At 38.9% G+C, this 7,517-nt stretch overlaps 1 pseudogene; it reads right to left on the bottom strand.

Moving 5' to 3' along the window:
• Positions 1 to 939: 939 nt before the first annotated feature.
• On the bottom strand, positions 940 to 1,276 carry LOC123464835 (annotated as a pseudogene).
• Between the last annotated feature and the right edge of the window lie 6,241 nt (positions 1,277 to 7,517).

The following is a 7,517-nucleotide window of genomic DNA, read 5'->3' as shown; positions in this document are numbered from 1 at the left end:
CAAGTTTGCATGTCACTGGGTTGGAAGAGCTCTTTGATTGTCAGGGAGGCTCGACAATGCTGTCAGGAGCCGGCAGACAACACCGGGACGCACCAGATGTCTGCTCTGGGTCGCTGACAGCGAACAATTTCAAGTCAGCCCAGGATCAAAGAGTTGGGACTATCTCAAGAAAGAGTGTTAAAAACACAAAGGAGCCTGCGTTCTGATAAGAGGAAGTGGCTGAGGAGAGAAAGGCACAGAAAGGGAGGAAACCTTGAGTTTATAAAATGTTTATGAGCCTCAGAATCGTAAAATTCTGCCTGAAAGGAAAAGAAAGTGTGAAGCTCAAATCAAAGTTTCAGAGCTGAGAAGGCTGAAAGCGATGTGTTGGCCACAACTGAAGAACAAAAAACAGTACAGAGAGAACTGCGTGGTCTGCGATTCAGATTACATTTCTGTTTCCAAGGCTGATCATTGGTTTGAATAAGCAGATCTGAGACAAAGCATCAACACCTGCGGTTTAACTGAGCATTTCTCCTTGCTGTAAACTGCAAGATTTTTTTTTTTCCGTTCGATAAAGATTTACCATTTCCAAATCACAGTGAAAGGAACTTGAATAATTCACCAATTTTGTTTTCTACTATGTGCCTTAAAGATACCTCACTAGTAAAACTGGTATCTGGCACAACAGAATGACATATGCAGACTGTAATATTGTAGTGACAGTAATGAGGTTGACTGTTACAGACTTATTTAAACTCTGAGTATTAAATGTTGCATCCTAATTGTTTATATAGAACATTGGTCCAATAACAAAAATAGAGAACAGCAGCTGAAACTGTAGCTCATTCGATGTTCAGAGATAAAAGGGTTAACTGTTCTTTGTATTATTTTCTGCAGATAAGTCCTTTTTTGTCATATTTAAATATGATGGCAACTGAATTCTGGCCTTTTTCCAAGCTACTGTATGAAAAGGATGCTGGAGGCCATCACAATACGGCACACAGCAACATAAGGACTCTTCCGTTCACCAGTTCTGGCACACTTCCAAAATATATCCAACAACCCAGTTTTATTTCTGTCCAGGAGGCTGGATGCCAAGGATTGGATATAAATACCAGTATATATAAGCAGCAAGATTACAGTCAACAGAATGAAAATTGAAAATGGCAGACATTGTGAGGCAGGCCAAGCCCCAGCCATATCACCCTTCTGGGCCCAGCACTGAACTGCAAGATTTTTGAAAGACAAATATTCTTTTAAGAAGGACTAAGCACAAGCTGGAATCAAGATTGCTGGGAGAAGTATCAATAACCTCAGACATGCAGATGACACCACCCTTATAGCAGTAAGTGAAGAACTAAAGAGCCTCTTGATGAAAGTGAAAGAGGACAGTGAACAAGTTGGCTTAAAATTCAACATTCAGAAAACTAAGATCATGGCATCTGGTCCCATCACTTCATGGCAAATAGATGGGGAAACAGTGGAAACAGTGGCTGACTTTATTTTTGGTGGCTCCAAAATCACTGCAGATGGTGACTGCAGCCATGAAATTAAAAGACGCTTACTCCTTGAAAGAAAAGCTATGACCAAACTAGTCAGAGTGTTAAAAAGCAGAGACATTACTTTGCCAACAAAGGTCCGTCTAGTCAAAGTTATGGTTTTTCCAGTAGTCATGTGTGGATGTGAGAGTTGGACTATAAAGAAATCTGAGCACAGAAGAATTGATGCTTTTGAACTGTGGTGTTGGAGAAGACTCTTGAGAGTCCCTTCGACTGCAAGGAGATCAAACCAGTCCATCCTAAAGGAAATCAGTCCTGAACATTCATTGGAAGGACTGATGCTGAAGCTGCAACTCCAATACTTTGGCCACCTGATACAAAGAACTGATACGTTAGAAAAGACCCTGATGCTGGGAAAGATTGAAGGCAGGAGGAAAAGGGGATGACAGAGGATGAGATGGTTGGAGGGCATCGCTGACTCAATGAAAGTGAGTTTGAGTAGGCTCCAGGAGTTGGTGATGGACAGGGAGGCCTGGCGTGCTGCAGTCTATGGGGTTTCAAAGAGTCAGACACGACTGAGCAACTGAACTGAACTGAAGCTAATTAGTGGCAACAGTCAAGACAAAGAAGCAAATAAAAATATTGGAAATGAGACTTTAAGTAGAAATGTTAATAATAAATTTGCTGCATTGGAAATTAAGTTTTAGGAAAAGTGTGCCACATAAAATATATTTAATAGTAGGGAGTAAATAAATGATTTTCCTCTGGGGAAGACTGTGGCAATCTAAGTGTCTTGAATCTGATCTCCCCATTTCTGCTTTGAGGTGTGTGTTTATTTTTTTTTTCCTTTTCCCTATTGTCTCTAAAAACAGCCCCTGTCAATGGGTCTGAAACTCCATTCAGAGAGAACTACCAAAGAAGGGGAATACGTAATAGATAAGGCCAGCTGGAAAATTTGAATTTTTTCACTTAAACAAACCTTCTCAGAATAAGGGGACTTCCATGGCAGTCCAGTGGTTAAGACTCCATGCTTCCTCTGCAAGGTGCACAGGTTCGATCCCTGGTCAGGGAACTAAGATCCTACATGCTGCACACCATGCCAAAAAATTAAAATAAAATGGACCTTCTCAGAATAAGTAAACAAATGCCCTGCCCATTTCCCCCGCTCTAATCTTGCCCTGGGTACACACTCTAGAAGAAAAAGCTTCACACAAACTTGATAGAGACCATGTTTTCTTTTCTATTTGAGTATCTTTTCAGTTACCTAATATAACAGAGGACTTCCCAGGTGGCCCAGTGGTAAAGAACTGCCTGCCAATGCAGGAGACCTAAGAGATGCAGGTTTGATCCCTGAGTCGGGACGGTCCCCTGGAGGAGGGCATGGCAACCCACTCCAGTATTCTTGCCTGGAAAATCCCATAGACAGAGGAGCCTGACAGACTATAGTCCATGGGGTCGCAAGGAGTCAGACATTACTGAAGCGACTTAGCATGCACACATGCAATGTAAGAGAAGTCACTGCAGGCACCCAGGTAAACATTTCTGTTTGGCTCCATCATACCAATAATCCAGTCTTAAAAAGTGAATTTTCCACAGTAATGGACATTTTCTGACACTGCTCATACCCAAACCCAAATTCAGATATTTATATCTGGTTACAATTCACTGATCCAATATTTTGTCTAAAAAGAAAAAAGCTTTTCTGGAATTTATCAGCTTCTCAATAAGTTATTTTAAAAAATTGAAGTATAATTACAATGTTGTGTTAGTTTCTGCATATATATATATATATATACATATATGCCGTCTCTCTTGAACCTCCCTCCTGTCCCCTCATCAATAAGTTTTTAATTGAAAAAGAAATCTCCCCAATCTCCAACTGCAGTATGATGATATAAATCTGTTTAAATTATATCCTCTGTGTATTTGACAAGCATATAAAAGAGTTTTGCCCAGTGGCCTGAAATAGTCCCCTAGATTTTTATGACTTGCTGGGGAACATTTAACATTGCAAAGCATATTAGAAAGGAGTCTAAGACTTTTAATTATATGATAAGCTTGCCTGCACAGGAAGTCATTTTCTTCTAAATATCGTACTTTAACTGTTCTGACTTCTGAATTCGTGGCAAATCTTCCAGCATTTGTTTTTCTCTGACCCCAGGCACTTAACCACAGTAGAGGAAAACTTTACCAAAATTGTGCAATTTTCTATTAAAACACAAGAGGGCAGGTTTTGCTTTATTGTGAGCCTAATTCCACTCTGTTATTAATCAGGCTGGTTGCTGTGCTCATTACAAATTCAGGAACATTCAATAACATACAAAGTGAATGAGCAATCAGAATGTCTACCATGGCAGTGAAATCTCTAGTATTTTAATAAAGAAGGACAAGCTTAATCCTCTCTATGTGGCATTATTTAAAACACAGAGAACACAGTTATGTTTGGGAGACACTGTAATAATTTAAGCTTTGTTATGAATCACCAAAGGAGCAGAGAATGGCTTGAAGAAGAAATGATCAAATTTAGTCATATCACATCCAAGAACTATGGCTTGAATTAATGTGGCTAATAACACAAGTAGGTTAATATGTGTGTGTGTGAGTGTGTGCACGCACGCATTCACACACACCAACACACGCACGCACTAACCCAGTCTTGTCTGACTCTTTGCAACCCCAGGGCTGTAACCCATCAGGCTCCTCTATCCTTGGAATTTTCCAAGCAAGAATATTGGAGTGTGGTGCCATTTCCTACTCCAGAGGATCTTCTTGACCTAGGGGTCGAACCCGTGTCTTCTGTGTCTCCTGCACTGACAGGTGGATTCTTTACCACTAGCGCCACCTGGGAAGTTGCCAAATAGTTAATGGTTTCTGCCTAATAAAAATAGTGTTAGTGATAAGATACCAAGTATTCAATCCTTGAATGGGAAGCTTGTATTTTTGTTTGTTTTGTTTAGTTTTCAAAGATTTTATTCTACTTCTCACAATTCTCTTGTTTTTTTTTTTCAAGATTTCATTAAACTACCTGCCAAAGGATAATTAAATTCACAGGAGTTATTTTCATCTTGAACTGCCATTATAAGTAAAGTATCATGTCATCTTTGAGAGGGTCTTTAATTTCACCAATGGGTCCACCCATGTAAGAAAGGCACTGATTTTGCCTGGCTAAGTATTTTGCCCACTAACTCCTTCTGCAGAAACAAGGCTTTTAAGAAATCAGATGATGGAATAATGATATGGTGAGGTCTACACTTTCCACCCTTGTCTGTATAAATGGTAGAATTAAGGCCTACCAGTAGTGGGGAGGGCTTCCCTGGAGGCTCAGGTGGTAAAGAATCTTCCTGCAATGCAGGAGACCCAAGTTTGATCCCTGGGTCAGGAAGATCCCTTGGGAAGGAAATGGCTACCCACTCCAGTATTCTTGCCTAGAGAATTCCATGGACAGAGGACCCTGGTGGGCTACACAGCCCATGGGGTTGCAAAAGAATTGGACACAACTATGCGTCTAAACAACAACAACAAATGGTGGAGAAAAAGCACACCCAAGAAGAAAATGTAGCTGAAGAGTATCCCCCTGTACTAGACTGTGTGGAGTGAAATTCTATCTGGCAGATGTACAACTCACAATCTGAAAGATAGGCTGCTATTCATTTCACGACAGGGATACACAACCCTATTATCTTACGTTTTATCCAGTAAATGTTCAAACACAGGCCAGGGGCCCTAAATGAAAAGTTTTACTTTGAGAGTAGTTTATTCATTCAAAAAATATTTATAGAGTGATGAGCATGGGTTTCCCTGGTGGCTCAGTAAAGAATTTGCCTGCAATTCAGGAGACCTGGGTTCGATCCCTGGGTTGGGAAGATCCCCCCAGGAGGAGGGCATGGCAACCCACGCCAGAATACTTGCCTGGAGAAGTCCATGGACAGAGGAGCCAGGCAGGTCGCAGTCAGTGGGGTCGCAAAGAGTAGGACATGACTGAAGTGACTTAGCACAGATGCACACACACATTTCCTAAGTACTTAAAGTGCTTTGATACAATAGCATTGGAGCAGTATGGAGAGCTGTACAAGCTGACCTCTAGAAGCTTCAGGTCTTCTAGTAGAAGTGAACACCATGTCACCGTGACCTCATTGGCTCTACTTTCCTTCTTTTTGGCGTCTCCAACAAGTTGACTGAGCTAATAGCCTCTCTAGAAGGAGCCTGCCTCCCTAGGCAATGACTGCAAGTGGCCTCCCTACTCACCTCCCTCTCCAATATCACTCTTTAGACTATAGGGACATCAGAGGTAACTCTTTACCTGGGGAAAAGGGTAGTAGCTCATTTTCCTGCTTGTAAAATAGAGAGCTAGGAAGTAGGAGCTCAATAGAAACTCAATAGAAAGTAGAAACATCAGTTTATTTTAAGACTTCTTTGTTTCTAAACTGAAGTATAATTGATGTATAATATCATATAAGTTACAAGTGTACAATATAGTGACTCAGAATTATACTGGATTATTATACTCATTTATAGATATTATAAAATACTGGCTATATTCCTTGTGCTGTACAATACAGCTTGGTAGCTTATTTTATACCTGATAGTTTGTACCTCTTAATCCCCATTCCCAGACTACCCCTCCCTCCTTCCCTCTCCCGCTGGTAACTAGTTTGTTCTTGATATCTGTGAGTCTGTTTCTTTTTGTTACTTTCACTATAAATGAATATGTATATTTCCACATGTAAGTGAAATCATACAGTATTTGTCTTTCTCTGCCTGATTTATTTCACTTAGCATAATATCCTCCAAGTTTAAGGACTTATTTTCCAAAGTGAAGTAGTTACTCATGTATTTTATGCATATACATAAATCTTATGTATATATTGAGTGCCAAAAAGATGTGAGTTGATGTTCACAAATTAAAAAACAATAGCCACCAACAAACAATAATCTGCAAAACATTTATTTTTATTTTCCTTTATAATAGCTTTCTACTTCTTCTTAATGTGAGATTAGAATTTTTCACTAGGATTATTATAATTAATAATGTTAAATCCTAAGCAAATCACAAATTTATGTCAATGAATTTTAGAATTAGAAGAGAATTTAATTCACAAAGGAAAGATGTTATTGGATTTCACTTTTGAATGTTAGCTTCAAAAAAGCATTTCTTTTAAAATCATAATTCATATACATACAAGTTTTCTTATACTGCAGAGAGAAGCATATAAACCAATCTATTCATTTTCTTCAAGGTTGAATTTTTCCCCCCATCATTGAGATGTATTGCCATAAAATGCTTAATGATATTTTCTAAGTTCATTTGCATAGTATTCACTGCAAGTAAATAGCAACTTTTTACTCTACAGGTTTATTCTACCTTTAGATTTGCTGAAAGGCAGTCATCATTGATTTATTGTAATGTTAGAAAATGCTAGAAAATTTTACTCTTGTAATATGAACTACAAAATTAGGAAATTATTTCTCTTAGGAAGTCATCATAAAGCATAATATTTATGAGAAGTTGCACACACTGTACTTAAAAGGAGCTAAGTATAAGTGGTTAGTCTTTATTTCTACTGCAGACAGATCTTGCTTTTAAACAAATCTTATGAGAATACGATATATGAAAATTCTGATATACTGGAAAGATAAGCTAGAGGTGGTTATGTGCTTTATAGAATTATTCATAATAGTTCATCCATAAAAAGTAATTTCCCCTGGTGCTTTTAATGTATAATTGATTTATACACAACTTTTCAGGAACGTACCTACCATGCACATTTATATCTTCATCTTAACATATTTCTCTTTTGGTTTACAAATTGGATGTAAAAATTAGTCCTCCAACAACTCTGAGGTCAGAGCATAAACTTTCCAGAGTGGGCCATGTTAATAACTCATTGATGAGTTTTCCATGAACTCTGTTAAAGGGAGGCATTGAGATCTATGCATGCGGCACTGGTTAGAGGTCCAGGCAAGGTTTCACCCCGTTCAGGAGCCTGGGCTGTTTTAATTCTCACCTGCTGAGCCTACTCTTAGATATACTTAATG

The sequence above is a fragment of the Bubalus bubalis genome, chromosome 13 (genome assembly GCF_019923935.1).
Source record: "Bubalus bubalis isolate 160015118507 breed Murrah chromosome 13, NDDB_SH_1, whole genome shotgun sequence".
Classification (NCBI taxonomy): Eukaryota; Metazoa; Chordata; class Mammalia; order Artiodactyla; family Bovidae; genus Bubalus; species Bubalus bubalis.
The sequence above is the reverse complement of the archived record's forward strand: the minus strand, read 5'-3'. Positions and strand labels throughout refer to the sequence as shown.